Raw genomic sequence first — 13529 nt, 5'->3', positions numbered from 1 at the left:
AAAGTCCCAGAGTTAGTCTGACTATTAATAGCTTTTGCGCTGTCTTAACCTTTGTATACAATTTTACAGTCATCATGGTCTATTTCCAAATCTAGGTTTCTCTGCCTCCACCATCATTCCTAAGTAGAAAATAAGACCTCCAGGCCAGCTACCTGTCACAGTCACCTGATGTCCCCAAAGTGTAGCAGGTGCTCAATTCAAGTGTGTTAGTTGCTCAGTCATGTCCAGCTCTTTGTGACCCCATGGACTGTAGCCCACCAGGCTCCTCTGTCTATGGGATTTTCCAGGCGAGAATAATGGAGTGGGTTGCCATTTCCTTCTCCAGGGGATATTCCTGACTCAGGGATCAAACCCAGCCCTCCTGCATTGCAGGCAGATTCTTTACAGTCTGAGCTACCAGGGAAGAATGGCTCCCAATTCAAGGGATTGATGAATCTAACTGATGAATGGTTAAAAGGAATTTTCTTTCTGTTTGAGGTAGGGAAAATGAAATAATACAATATAGAAACTCAATAATACAAAGTAGAAACTCTTTCACCTATATTAAAGGTGAGAAATCTATTTTACTGTGAGTCAATTCTGAAAAAATTAAAATAATTACTGGCTACATTTTAAAAATTTATTTCTTTATTGAATGGAAGCATTTCAATTGTGAAAATAGGCACTCCTATCATAGGCAGTGAGCTGTCAATATTTGTTAAGAGCACATTTGAGAGGCAGCAACAAAGAGATGGCTTTTGTTGTCATTTTTTAATCTTTTAACTGGAAGTCTATTTCAAGTGGAATCACAAAGCTGAGTAAGTGGCAAGTTGCTCTTCAACCAAGATCAGTTATTCTTGGCATCTAGATTATGGAGGACGACAGGACCACGTGGTCCTTATTCCTTAGGAAGACTTTTCTTCAAAGGCTGTCTTTTCTTTGCCATCCTCTCTCTGCAGTGGGCTTCTTCAGATTCTCTTTCGAAAGGGTTTCTTCTCCACCCTCCCTCCCCTGCCCTTGTGAGCCAGGTGCTAGAGTTAATACTTAGCAAGGAAAAAATAGTTGCTTTTTAGCTGCCTCACATAAATAATAGCCTAAGGAAAACACCTGTGTCTATGAATAGTTGTTTATAAACTCTGATTCACAGGGTCTCAAGGGGCTATACTGCAATTTGGGAGACTGGTTGGATGGGACATGTTTTGACTATTCCATCACCTACAGGCTGTCCTCTCACAGAACTAGGCCACATGCAACACATAAACACTCAAGTTGTATCTACAAGACATCAAAATGGGAACGTCCTCGGCAGTCCAGTGGTTAAGACTGTGCATCCAACGTGGCGGGTGCGAGTTTCATCCGTGGTCGGGGAACTAAAATCCCACATGTCATGCAGAGTGACCAAAAAAATTGAAAAAAAAATTCAAGACATCAAAATAGCTATCTAATCTGAGCAAATCAGTTGTTTTCAAAGCATATTCATTCAGAGTGGGAGAACTAGTTTTTTTACATTATGTTAAAATTAAAACAAGCATATAGGCATAAAGGTAAAACAGAACACTGGCTTTGTAGACACACAGACCGGCTCAATCCTATGTTATTTATGTGACCTCAGAAGAAAAGTTACCTAACCTCTCTGAACTGTAATTTCCTCATCTGTAAAATGGGGCTATGTGATACCCACCTCAGCAGTGCTGAGTGATTAAATGAAATTATGTTTGTGAGGCACTTGGAAGATATTCAAAACATTTAAGTTCCTTCCTTTCAGAGGTAGTAATCTCCTCACAGATGCAGAGCAATAATAATTTGAATATTTGAGTGTGTGTATATATGTGTGTGTGTGTGTGTATATATATACACACATACATATACATATACATACATATTTTTAAATTCTATTCTTGATTGTATGAGTTAAATAGATGCCATCATAATATGACTTAAATTACTATTGTTCTGTCCTTCACACCACACCTCTGCCAGAGGCCCACAGAGTTATAAGGAACCTAGAAGATGAGCCAAGGCAATGCAACTCGGACCTTACTCCATCACTGCATATAAGTCATGCCAGACCATTGAGTGTGGATTGTTAGTTCCATACAGCTCCAGGAAAGGAAACACCTCACTCATTTAGCAACTCCTTTAAATCAACCCTTACTAGAACAGAGCATTAGCCAAAATCTTAACTTCACAAATACAGCAACTAGTTACCACTCTAAGAAAACACGAATTTCCCCATATTTGGTAATATTATTAGGTAACTTCTTAACTATATTTTTATGTTAATGATTTTAATGTTAATTTGATTTCTTTTTTGGTTTGTTTTAATCCTCCAGGCAAGAATACTGGAGTGGGTAGCCATTTCCTTCTCCAAGGGATCTTCCCAACCCAGGGATCAAACTCTGGTCTCCTGTATTGCAGGCAGATTCTTTACCATCTGAGCCATCAGAGAAGCCAATCAAAATGATTGTTATTGTTCAGTTGTTAAGTTGTGTTCAACTCTTTGTGACCCCATGGACTGCAGCATGCCAGGCTTCCTGTCCTTCACTATCTTCCAAAGTTTGCTCAAACCCATGTCCATTGAGTTGGTGATGCCTTCCAACCATCTCATCCTCTGCCATCCTCTTCTCTTGGCTTCAATCTTGCCCAGCATCAGGGTCTTTTCCAATGAGTTGGCTCTTCTCATCAGGTGACCAAAATATTGGAGCTTCAGATTCAGCATCAGTTTTTCTAATGAATATTTAAGGTTGATTTCCTTTAGGATTGACTGGTTTGATCTCCTTGATGTCTAAGGGATTCTCAAGAGTCTTCTACAGCACCACAACTTGAAAACATCAGTTCTTTGGCACTCAGCCTTCTTTATGGTCCAATTCTCACATCTGTACATGACTACTGGAAAAACCATAGCTTTGACTATGTCGACCTTTGTTCGCAAAGTAATGTCTCTGCTTTTTAATATGCTATCTAGGTTTGTCATAGCTTTTTTTCCAAGGAGCAAGCATTTTTTTAATTTTGTGGCTGCAGTCACCATCTGCAGTGATTTTGGAGCCCAAGAAAATAAAATCTGCCACTGTTTCCACTTTTTATCCATCTAGTTGTCATGAAATGATGAGACTAGATGCCATGATCTTAGTTTTTTGAATGTTGAATTTTAAGCCAGCTTTTTCACTCTCCTCTTTCATCCTCACGTGCACATAATTTAAAGAATCCAATTTATATGTCTTGCTGTGAAAAACAGCAGTCCCTTTTGTGTCCCATCAATACCTTTCTCCTTACATTATATTCAATGTTTTTAGCTATTTTGTTTTATTTGTTTGAATTCATTGGTTGGTTGATGTTTTTGGTGTTTACTCCTACGATTTTGAGCTTCCCTGGTAGCTCAGTCGATAAAGAATCTGCCTGCAATGCAGGAGACTGGGGTTCAATCCCTGGGTTGGGAAGATCCCCTGGAGAAGGAAATGGCAACCCACTCCAGTATTCTTGCCTGGAAAATCCCATGGATAGAAGAGCCTGGAGGGCTACAGACCATGGGGTCGCAAGAGTTGGATATGACTTAGTGACTAAAACCACTGCCACCACCCACAATTTTAAGTATGCTATGACTGTCTATATGCAAATTTGATTTTTGAAGTGCAGGATTATGCTAAGACTTCTTACTGTGAAATCTAATGCAAAGCTTTCACCACCACCCTCTTCCTGACCATCACACACATTCTGCTCCTCATCTCTTCATCCACTCAATATCACCAGATCATAATCTTGGTTAGATTAATACTTAGTATCTATGTTAGTGTCAGTATGTAAGTGTTATTTTTATGTCAGTTTTGTCATCTATATACTATAATTCTTTCTTTTTGGCTCCAACTTGTTTCCTTGGAGTTGGTTTTTGTGTGTTTTGCCAAATATTCTGTGTACTATCACAAATTGAACCCCAAACTCTCCATCAGCTTGTTGAACTTTTTTTTTTTTGAAGATGTTCAAACAAGTTAGAAATTCTTTCATGTTTATCTTCTTAAAGAAGTCTTTCCTTGATCCTTGTAACCTGCATCAGTGAGAAGGATGGTCCTGGACCAAGTGCATACTGGCCACCCAGGCTGTCCCTTCCCTATCTTCTAGAAATTCCCTTTGCCTGTGTCCTGAATCCACTGTCTTCTCCTACCTTGATTCATCCCTTCATTTTGGTGAAGCACATCTGGAGAAGCTTCTGAGAGTGGGTTGTAAGGATGATACACATTTTTGAGAAATTACTTACATGACTAAAATTCAACTTGTTTTCTGTTTTTACATTTCTCAATTTCTAGTCTTTTGTTATTTTCTGTATCCTCTGAGTCTCATCCACCTTGTTAAAAAAAAATCTCTTCAACTGGTAGGCCCAAGACTGATGGGAGTATTCCAGTAATGGTCTGGAGAATGTAATGCAAGAATCACTTTGTGATTCCTGAATTTGTACTCTAAATTCCTTTCTGCCACAGTTGCACATTGCAGCTATTGTACATCTGTCTTTCCTACCTACATGTGTTCCTATTTAGGATTAACAACTCTCCATTTTGCCAAGGTCATTTGAATTCCATTCTTATAATCTGAAGTGTTAATAACCCTGTTTCTTAGCATCAACTATAAACTGAGCTTTGTAAATATCACCCATATTTATAACAAATAAAGTACACATAGTACTTCTAGACCTTCAAACTTGCAGCCATCTCTTCTAATGGCTAATTCCAAAAGATTTCTAAATAATTGGATTTGCCATCAACAATGGCAAAGTTTGATACATAATTGTTTCTTCATAAAGAATACTTTGAGGGTTGAGTTTTAAATCTGGGGGATTTGCAAGGGTATTCAGCTTCTGCTTTTCAAAGGAAATCTTCCCTTATTTAAAATATTAGGTGGTCCATGATTCTTTTTCCAGACCTGAAGCATTCATTCTGTTAATACTAAACAGATATAATTAAAGAGGTAGCAAGGCATAGTAAAAGAGTACTTACTTGAGGGAGAGGACTAATGTTACTAATGTTTCTCTACAATCCAATATTTGTTGGATATACTAATAATCCAGTATCTATTCATCCATCAAATGTGTACTGAGTACCTATTATGTTCAGGTACTATGGTAGGCACTGGAGCTGCAGAGAGAAAAGGACAGACATGGTCCCAGCCTCTGTTAAATAGAACCACAGATACTGAGCAAATAACATGTTGACCGTGACAATGACTTAATCTCCTTGAGACTCAGTCTCCTCATGAATAAAATAAAGATAATAATAGTACTACTTCACTAGTTCAAATGAGGTAATACTATAGAAAAACTTTATTAGCTCTCCTTTTCTCCAGACAAACTACAAATATCTACTAGTTATGATTTCCTAGGAGCAGGGAGTATATCTTACTCATCTACTCATCTTTGTAATGTTAGCAAGTAGGCAGCGCTCATTAAACGGGCAGGAAATCAACAGTGTGTGGAGCAAGCGACAATTCCGAAAGATGAATTTATATTTTCACACAATTTTAAGTCTTCTCATTTTCTTACCAAGGTTATCCACCCATTCATAAAATAACAAACTTTATGTCATTCAAAAGCAGAAGGTAATTTTATAGTAAAATGTTTCCATTTAGTATGTATTCATCATTAGTTACTGCTGCTAAGTTGCTTCAGTCGTGTCCGACTCTGTGCGACCCCATAGACGGCAGCCCACCAGGCTCCCGGTCCCTGGGATTCTCCAGGCAAGAACACTGGAGTGCGTTGCCACTTCCTTCTCCATCATTAAGGTATATATATTTGAATAACTAAAATAATATAACATTTAAATTTTCATTTTTTCCATTTGATAGAGCAAGAAATATTTCCTAAAATAATTTCTGAAGGTGCAGCACAGTTTTGGGAATGTTTGACAAAATTCTTTGAGATTTTAAAAGCACCTAAATAAGACACTCAAAACAAGTCAATTACATTTGAAATGTTAAAAAAAATTTTTTTTTTAATCTGACTCTATTCAGCCTACAGAAAAAAATGTTTAACTTCACTAAAACACATTCAAATAAGTGTATGGAAATGTCAACTGACCTGCTTCCCAGCAAGTCTTCAGGATTAATGGACTTTAAATCTTTGGACACTAAAATTTGTATAGCAGACAGAGATTTTTACCATGGAAGGTAATTCCTTCCATGTTGCTTTATTCCCCCAAAGGGACTAAGGGATAAACTGTGATTTCTGTTCTTTTCATGGAAACGCATGGAAGAAGCATAGGAAGGAGTTCTAGAAATTGTTCAGTTCAGTTCAGCCTACTTATTTTTCAGAGGAGGAAAAACAGAGGCCCAGAGAGGTAAGATGATTTGCCAGTTGCACAGCTGAGATTAGAACCAAAGTCTCCCCTTCTCCGGGACAGGAAGTAGCAGCAGCCTGCTGAAAACATTGCCTGGTATCCCGGGAATTTGCTTGTCTGCTGTGTGAGGATAGTCTGACCCTGGAGAGTCTAATTCCAAGACAGTTACACATACATTCCAGCTAAAGATGCATCTTCATTTTAATTGAAATAGAATGACAGACCAACACCTCCAGTTGTTTTGTTTAAGAATAGAAAAATAAAATTCTTTATCTGGTATCAGAAAAGCTCTACTCCTTAATATAACTGAACAGAAATAAGACATCTAGAGAGCTTTATTCAACCTCAGTATAGGTTCTCAACGCATCAGCCTAATTGACTGGCATACCCGAAAGCCTGTGCTGCTTCTTTCATTTGATAAGGAACTGCCTTCTCCCCACTTCCCTCCCCACTCAAGAACCTCACAACAGCAACCCTTCTCCTTAAATTCATCCGTAACAGATTTAACCACTTTCTCTTGGCCTCTTCCTTCACCATTATGAGATCTCCAAACAAAACAAAAATCCAGAAAGTAGTTTCTCTTCTCAAGTTTGGGAACATCTAATCTGGTGGTTGATAAATTATCAAATGGAGCCATGGCAAGAACATGGACCTGGGGGGCACTCAGATCCAGTTCAAATGTGGCTCTGATTCTAAACCCCTGAGGAAATCCTCAATCTCTCTCAGGCTCAACAGTTTCATCTCCGAACTAGAGGTGATAATGCTTATCCCATAGCGTTGTCGTAGAAATTCCATGAAGACACATTTAAGCATTTACCACACTGCCTGGCACATGCTAAAGACTTATTCTTTTCCATCTCTCTCTGTTCTCACTTTTTCTCCATTTTCAAGGAACCCTGCTAAATATGCAATTGTTGTCACTTGTTATATAATTCTTTCTACTTTTATATATACTGGAATTCTCCATTATAAAAAAGTTTTAAATAAAATAATTTAAAATGATCATTTGAGAATGTTAGCAATGTTTAGTAAATGCTAACAAGTAAATAATTTTTTAGGCCTGTAGTTTTGGGTAATAATATATTTTAAAGAGAATGATAATTTAGAAACTAGAGAATATCATATCATTCAAACTGAGACATAAATATCCAATGTTCTTAAGGGAGTTTTATTCCAATATGTAAACTCTTTGGTAAGGCTATACTCACAGATGAAGTTAACTATTACATATGAAATATTATTCTGATCATGTATATACAGACTGGTTCCAAATAGGAAAAGGAGTATGTCAAGGCTGTATATTGCCACCCTGCTTATTTAACTTATATGCAGAGTACATCATGAGAAACGCTGGGCTGGAGGAAGCACAAGCTGGAATCAAGATTGACTGGAAAAATATCAATAACCTCACATATGCAGAGGACACCACCCTTATGGCAGAAAGTAAAGAGGAGCTCAAAAGCCTCTTGATGAAAGTGAAAGAAGAGACTGAAAAAGTTGGCTTAAAGCTCAACACTCAGAAAACGAAGATCATGGCATCCGGTCCCATCACTTCATGGGAAATAGATGGGGAAACAGTAGAAACAGTGTCAGACTTTATTTTGGGGGGCTCCAAAATCACTGCAGATGGTGACTGCAGCCATGAAATTAAAAGACGCTTACTCCTTGGAAGAAAAGTTATGACCAAACTAGACAGCATATTGAAAAGCAGAGACATTAGTTTGTCAACAAAGTTCCATCTAGTCAAGGTTATGGTTTTTCCAGTGGTCATGTATGGATGTGAGAGTTGGACTATAAAGAGAGCTGAGCGCTGAAGATTTGATGCTTTTGAACTGTGGTGTTGGAGAAGACTCTTGAGAGTCCCTTGGACTGCAGGGAGATCCATCCAGTCCATCCTAAAGGAAATCAGTCCAGGGTGTTCATCGGAAGGACTGATGTTGAAGCCGAAACTCCAATTCTTTGGCCACCTGATGCAAAGAGCTGACTCACTTGAAAAGACCCTGTTGCTGGGAAAGATTGAGGGCAGGAGGAGAAGGGGATGACAGAGGATGAGATGGTTGGATGGCATCACTGACTCAATGGACATGGGTTTGGGTGGACTCCAGCATTTGGTGATGGACAGGGAGGCCTGGAATGCTGCAGTTCATGGGGTTGCAAAGAGTCAGACACAACTGAGCGACTGAACTTAACTGATATATATACATATTTGGAAAATACTATTTTTATCAAAAATATTACCTATTTCTCCTTTCAGTGTACGTAATTCAGAATAATTACAGGATAATTCTGTAATTATCTACAAATAATTTTGTCAGTGCTCAAATTGGGTATCTTTTCAAATAAATGGTTTTTTTTCCATACTTATTTTTAAAATTAATTTATTTATTTGGGTATGCAGGGTCTTAGGTGCAGAACACAGGATCTTTGCTCTTCATTGCAGCATGCAGGATCTAGGTCCCTGACCAGGGATCAAACCCAGGCCCCCTGCAGTGGGAGTGTGGAGTCTTAGTCACTGGACCACCAGGGAAGTCCCTCAAATAAACTGATTTTGTCATCAGCTGTCATATGTATGTAGCCTGAATGTTGATCAATAACTGATGAAATCATATTCAGTTTGATACATTTAAATAAAATTGGTTAGTTCATGGGTCAGAATAAGTATTTGTTTCTGTTTTTGGAAAGTACTATTTTCCACTTAAGAGCCAATATCTTGCCCTTTGTAATAAGAGCTCATGCTTTTTACCTAAGCTATAAAATATAAACATGTTAATCCTTGATTCTGTGTATTTCTTGGGACTAATGTGGTTAAATGCTTAAGGCCAACTCACTTGGTCTCTCTAAATTTTGGTTTCCCAAGTTAGATAAATAATATACTTTCCACTTATAATAGTACCTTTCTTTTAAAGGGTTCATAATGCATTGGACTATACTATTATTAATTCTGGAACATTCCTGTAGACTTAGTTAAGGATATCTATTAAATGCTGCCCATTTGGTAAAAACGGGAAGCATGGCCATAGGCTGAATGACTTGTCCCAAGTCATAGATATATGGTTATAAGGGTGAAATGATATGATACATGGCAAGAGTTTAACAACCATAAAGTGTAAAATGAGTGCAAGGTATGATCAGAGATGTGAACAGTTACACAATTAGTTCTTACAGTTATTGACTGCTATTCTCAATACTCTTTTCCCTTGATTTTCTAGCCAAAACTAAAATAATACTTGCCACCAAAAACCCTCTAAAACGGTAAGGAATACGGAGAAATGGGAAGTATACAAAACTCCTTGGGAATATGGTGCCATGTTATTTTTATGGATATTAATAGTGACCCTGCTATTGAAATAGCCTCCATGATTCATTATCCCCTGGTGGCTCAGACGGTAAAGCAACTGCCTACAATGCGGGAGACCGGGGTTTGATCCCTGGGCGGGGAAGATCCTCTGGAGAAGGGAATGGCAACCCACTCCAGTACTCTTGCCTGGAAAATCCCATGGGAGGAGCCTGGTCCATGGGGTCTCAAAGAGTCAGACACGACCGAACGACTTCACTTCAACTTCATTGAAATAGCCTCCATGATTTATCTACTTTTTTTTTTAAGACTAAAGCAATTCATATACTTCAACTTTTAAAAAAGAACAAAACAATTAAGTTTGGAATTCTGACCAAACTCTAACTTGGGACTTGACTTTCAGTACTTATTCTGAATGTCTCTTGCTGCATCTGCTCCATTTCCTACTTGACTAGAGAGTTACTGAGAAATCTCATAGTGCATTTTCAGTATTTGCTACGTGATGCCCTCTACACAGCTATAGAATATCAGCAAAACTTGTGGATTATTCTCTCTTATTCTCTGAACTGTTTCAGAGTATAATGAACTGCTTCAAAGAGATCTGAAGGCCTCTAATGAAAGGTGTTTAGGACATGCCAAATACCATGGTTGCTATGAAAATTATCAGCCAACTAGAAACATTAGCTATTTTATGCCCAAAACAGTGTTTTAACAATGATTCATTTTTGGTCATTACATGATTATTCTGAGTTCTCATTATGTTAAAACTATATTGGCACCGAGAAAAAGTGTTTTCAAATTTGCCTTCTTTTATGTGATGGTTCCATCTCTCGTGTACCAACCATAAATTCTTTGCCTCTGGGACTGCAAATGCTTCAAGATGTAATGGAAAGTTGGTATCACGTGGCAAGACATTTGTTCCCACTGCAGAGTGAGTCCAGCTCTGAAATTGAAACCCTAATGAGAACAAGTATGTAAATGAGAGCAGCCAAACCAAACATGAAGAAAACAAAGCCCAAGGAGTCTATAAAAAAGATATTTTTTTAGTCTAGGTATTCATTAATGCATAACACTTAGACTTTATGAATTCAAAATAGACTTGTTTTTCCAATGTTTGTTACTATAGTGACATATCTATAAGACCTATATTTTAAAAACTAAATAAGGTCTTTAACCCCTAGAGTGATTCTATTTATTAAATGTTCCTATGTAAAAGAAATGCTATTTAAACTAAACTATTACACAAAATATTTAAAATATTTCAATGTGCCTTGAGTTAAATATGATTAAGAATGACTAACGTCAAAGGAATGTGTATTCTTGATCAAAATTTCAACCTTCTGTTTTCTACAGAATACTACAGAATTCTCAAGGACTTCTACATATGATCCAATATATATAGCTTGCATATTTTCTGAAATTTCTGTAAAAATTAAAATTGCTTCAATAAAAATCTTTATCTAATTTAAATATTTTTTCTTTTAAAGATACATGTTACTGCAGTGAATTTCCCACTGTTCATGATTTTAGGCATATTGTTTTATTTTCATAATACTGAATGAAAATGTAGGATGTTATAAAAATGGAAAATTCATTTTTTATACACTATCTATTGAGAATCTAATATGTGCCAGGCTCTATTATAGATCTTGGAAATATAAGAATGAACAAGACAGGTTAAAAAGACTTTGCCCTCTCCCTTTTTAATTTTAGTGTGGGAAGATAGACAATAAATAAAAGAATAACATATTAGAAGGTAATAAGTACAATAGAGAAAAAGCAGGAAATAGGGATGGATGTGGGAGGAGCTTATGGTTTTAAATAGTCAGGGTAGTCACACTGAAAAGGTGATGTTTGAGCAAAGATTTGAAGAAGGTGAAGGAATTAGTCGTGCAAATATCTCAGAGAAGGAGCAGAAGGTACAGTAAGTGCAAAAGTCCTGATTCAGAAGGGTACCTTGAGGGAATCAGCCAATAACTAGCATATTCAAGTGTTCCCAAAGCTAAAGCACCCTTTAATGGATCATAGCCTTGTCTGAGCAAAGTGGCTCATGGAATTTAATAAAGTTATGAGCCATGCCATGCAGGGCCACACAGGACAGACAGGTCATAGTGAAGAGTTCTGACAAAATGTGGTCCACTGGAGGAGGGAATGGCAATCCACTCCAGTATTCTTGCCTGGAGAACACCATGAACAGTATGAAGAGGCAAAACATATGACATTGGAAGAGAAGTCCCCCAGGTCAGAAGGTGTCCAATATGCTACTGGCAAACAGCAGAGGGCAGTTACTGATAGCTCCAGAAAGAATGAATCGTATGGGCCAAAGCAGAAATGACGCTCGGTTGTGGGTGTGTCTGGTGGTAAAAAAGCAGAGAGACAGTGGAGGACAAAGGAACCTGGTGTGCTGCAGTCCACGGGATTGCAATGAGTCAGATACGACTTAGCAACTGAACAACAACACAAAAGCTAAAGCAAAAATGTTTTGTGGATCCATGTATATGTTGGCCGTTGCACGCAAAACCAAGGCTCCAATCTTGTTTTTTGGAAGTCTAGATTTATAAAATCTTAAAACCAAAAAGTCATCAAAACCATTCAACCATCAAAACTCTCATTCAACCTGATTATTTTACAGATAAAGAATATGAGACCCAAAGAGGTGATGACCTGTGCAAGGACACATAGCTAGACAGAAAGATAGCTGCAGTGCATACGATAACAAAGGTGTCCTGACACACCCGTTGTATTCAGCTTTACTTCTTGAATTTTAAATATTTTTCCATTCATGTCCTTTTAATTCCTTTTTGAATTCCTTTTTTATCTCGTAAGTTTGTTCTTTAAAATGTTTCTGCATTAATTTAATTCATCTGAAAAAGCACTAATCATTCCAACTATTATCTTCTGATGGCATTCAAATATATAGTGCTTATGACGGGCACTTTGTCTTTGGACAGCAATTATGAAGTGCCATCTAACACAAAAGTAAAATTGTAGTCTCATATCTTCTTATGACCTTTATGAAGTCTCTTTTGGTTTAGGTAGTGTGTGTGAATACATTTTAAAAATATGATACTAATACATTAGGTGAAAATTTTATGTGATCATTGCAGAAAATTTGGAAACTGTTTTTAAAAATTAAACAAAAAAGCCTATAATCTTATCACCCAGAGACAGTCACCAAGTGCAGATATATTTTCCCCCAAATTGTTATCCTATGTGTACATGTAATTTTATCCCAAAGATGAGATACAATTTTGTTTAATGTTTTTTAACTTGATTATTTTACCATCATTTTTTAAATATCAAATAATGCCAAATGTTCATCTTTAAATGTTTTTACGTCTCCTGCATTGGTAGACAGGTTATTAATCACCAGCTCCAGAAAACAACAAAATTCTGTAAAGCAATTATCCGTCAATTAAAAAATAAATAAATTTTTTAAATGGTTTTGATTTTTGGAAATAAAAGTAAACCAAACGTAAAATTCATTACTAGGGTAGGCTAAAGAGTCTGGGTGACTTTTTTCCACTAATAACACAGTGTTATTGTAGAGTAATTTGATCAATATGCAAGCTGGTTTTCGAAAAGGCAGAGGAACCAGAGATCAAATTGCCAACATCCGCTGGATCATGGAAAAAGCAAGAGAGTTCCAGAAAAAAACGTCTACTTCTGTTTTATTGACTATGCCAAAGCCTTTGACTGTGTGGATCACAATAAACTACGGAAAATTCTGAAAGAGATGGGAATACCAGACCACCTGACCTGACTCTTGAGAAACCTGTATGCAGGTCAGGAAGCAACAATTAGAACTGGACAGGGAACAACAGACTGGTTCCAAATAGGAAAAGGAGTATGTCAAGGCTGTATATTGTCACCCTGCTTATTTAACCTCTACGCAGAGTACATCATGAGAAACGCTGGGCTAGAGGAAGCCCAAGCTG

General features: G+C 37.3%; 1 long non-coding RNA gene across 2 annotated transcripts in view; it reads right to left on the bottom strand.

The window, feature by feature from the left end:
* Positions 1 to 13529, bottom strand: part of LOC139184115 (uncharacterized) — a 46129-nt gene that overhangs the window by 19818 nt on the left and 12782 nt on the right. For both annotated transcript variants that reach the window (XR_011567590.1, XR_011567589.1), the window contains exon 2: positions 4962 to 5099. This is a non-coding gene — a long non-coding RNA (uncharacterized lncRNA). The remainder of the gene's footprint in view (positions 1 to 4961; positions 5100 to 13529) is intronic.

This window comes from Bos indicus, chromosome 1 (assembly GCF_029378745.1).
Source record: "Bos indicus isolate NIAB-ARS_2022 breed Sahiwal x Tharparkar chromosome 1, NIAB-ARS_B.indTharparkar_mat_pri_1.0, whole genome shotgun sequence".
Taxonomy (NCBI): Eukaryota; Metazoa; Chordata; class Mammalia; order Artiodactyla; family Bovidae; genus Bos; species Bos indicus.
The sequence above is the reverse complement of the archived record's forward strand: the minus strand, read 5'-3'. Positions and strand labels throughout refer to the sequence as shown.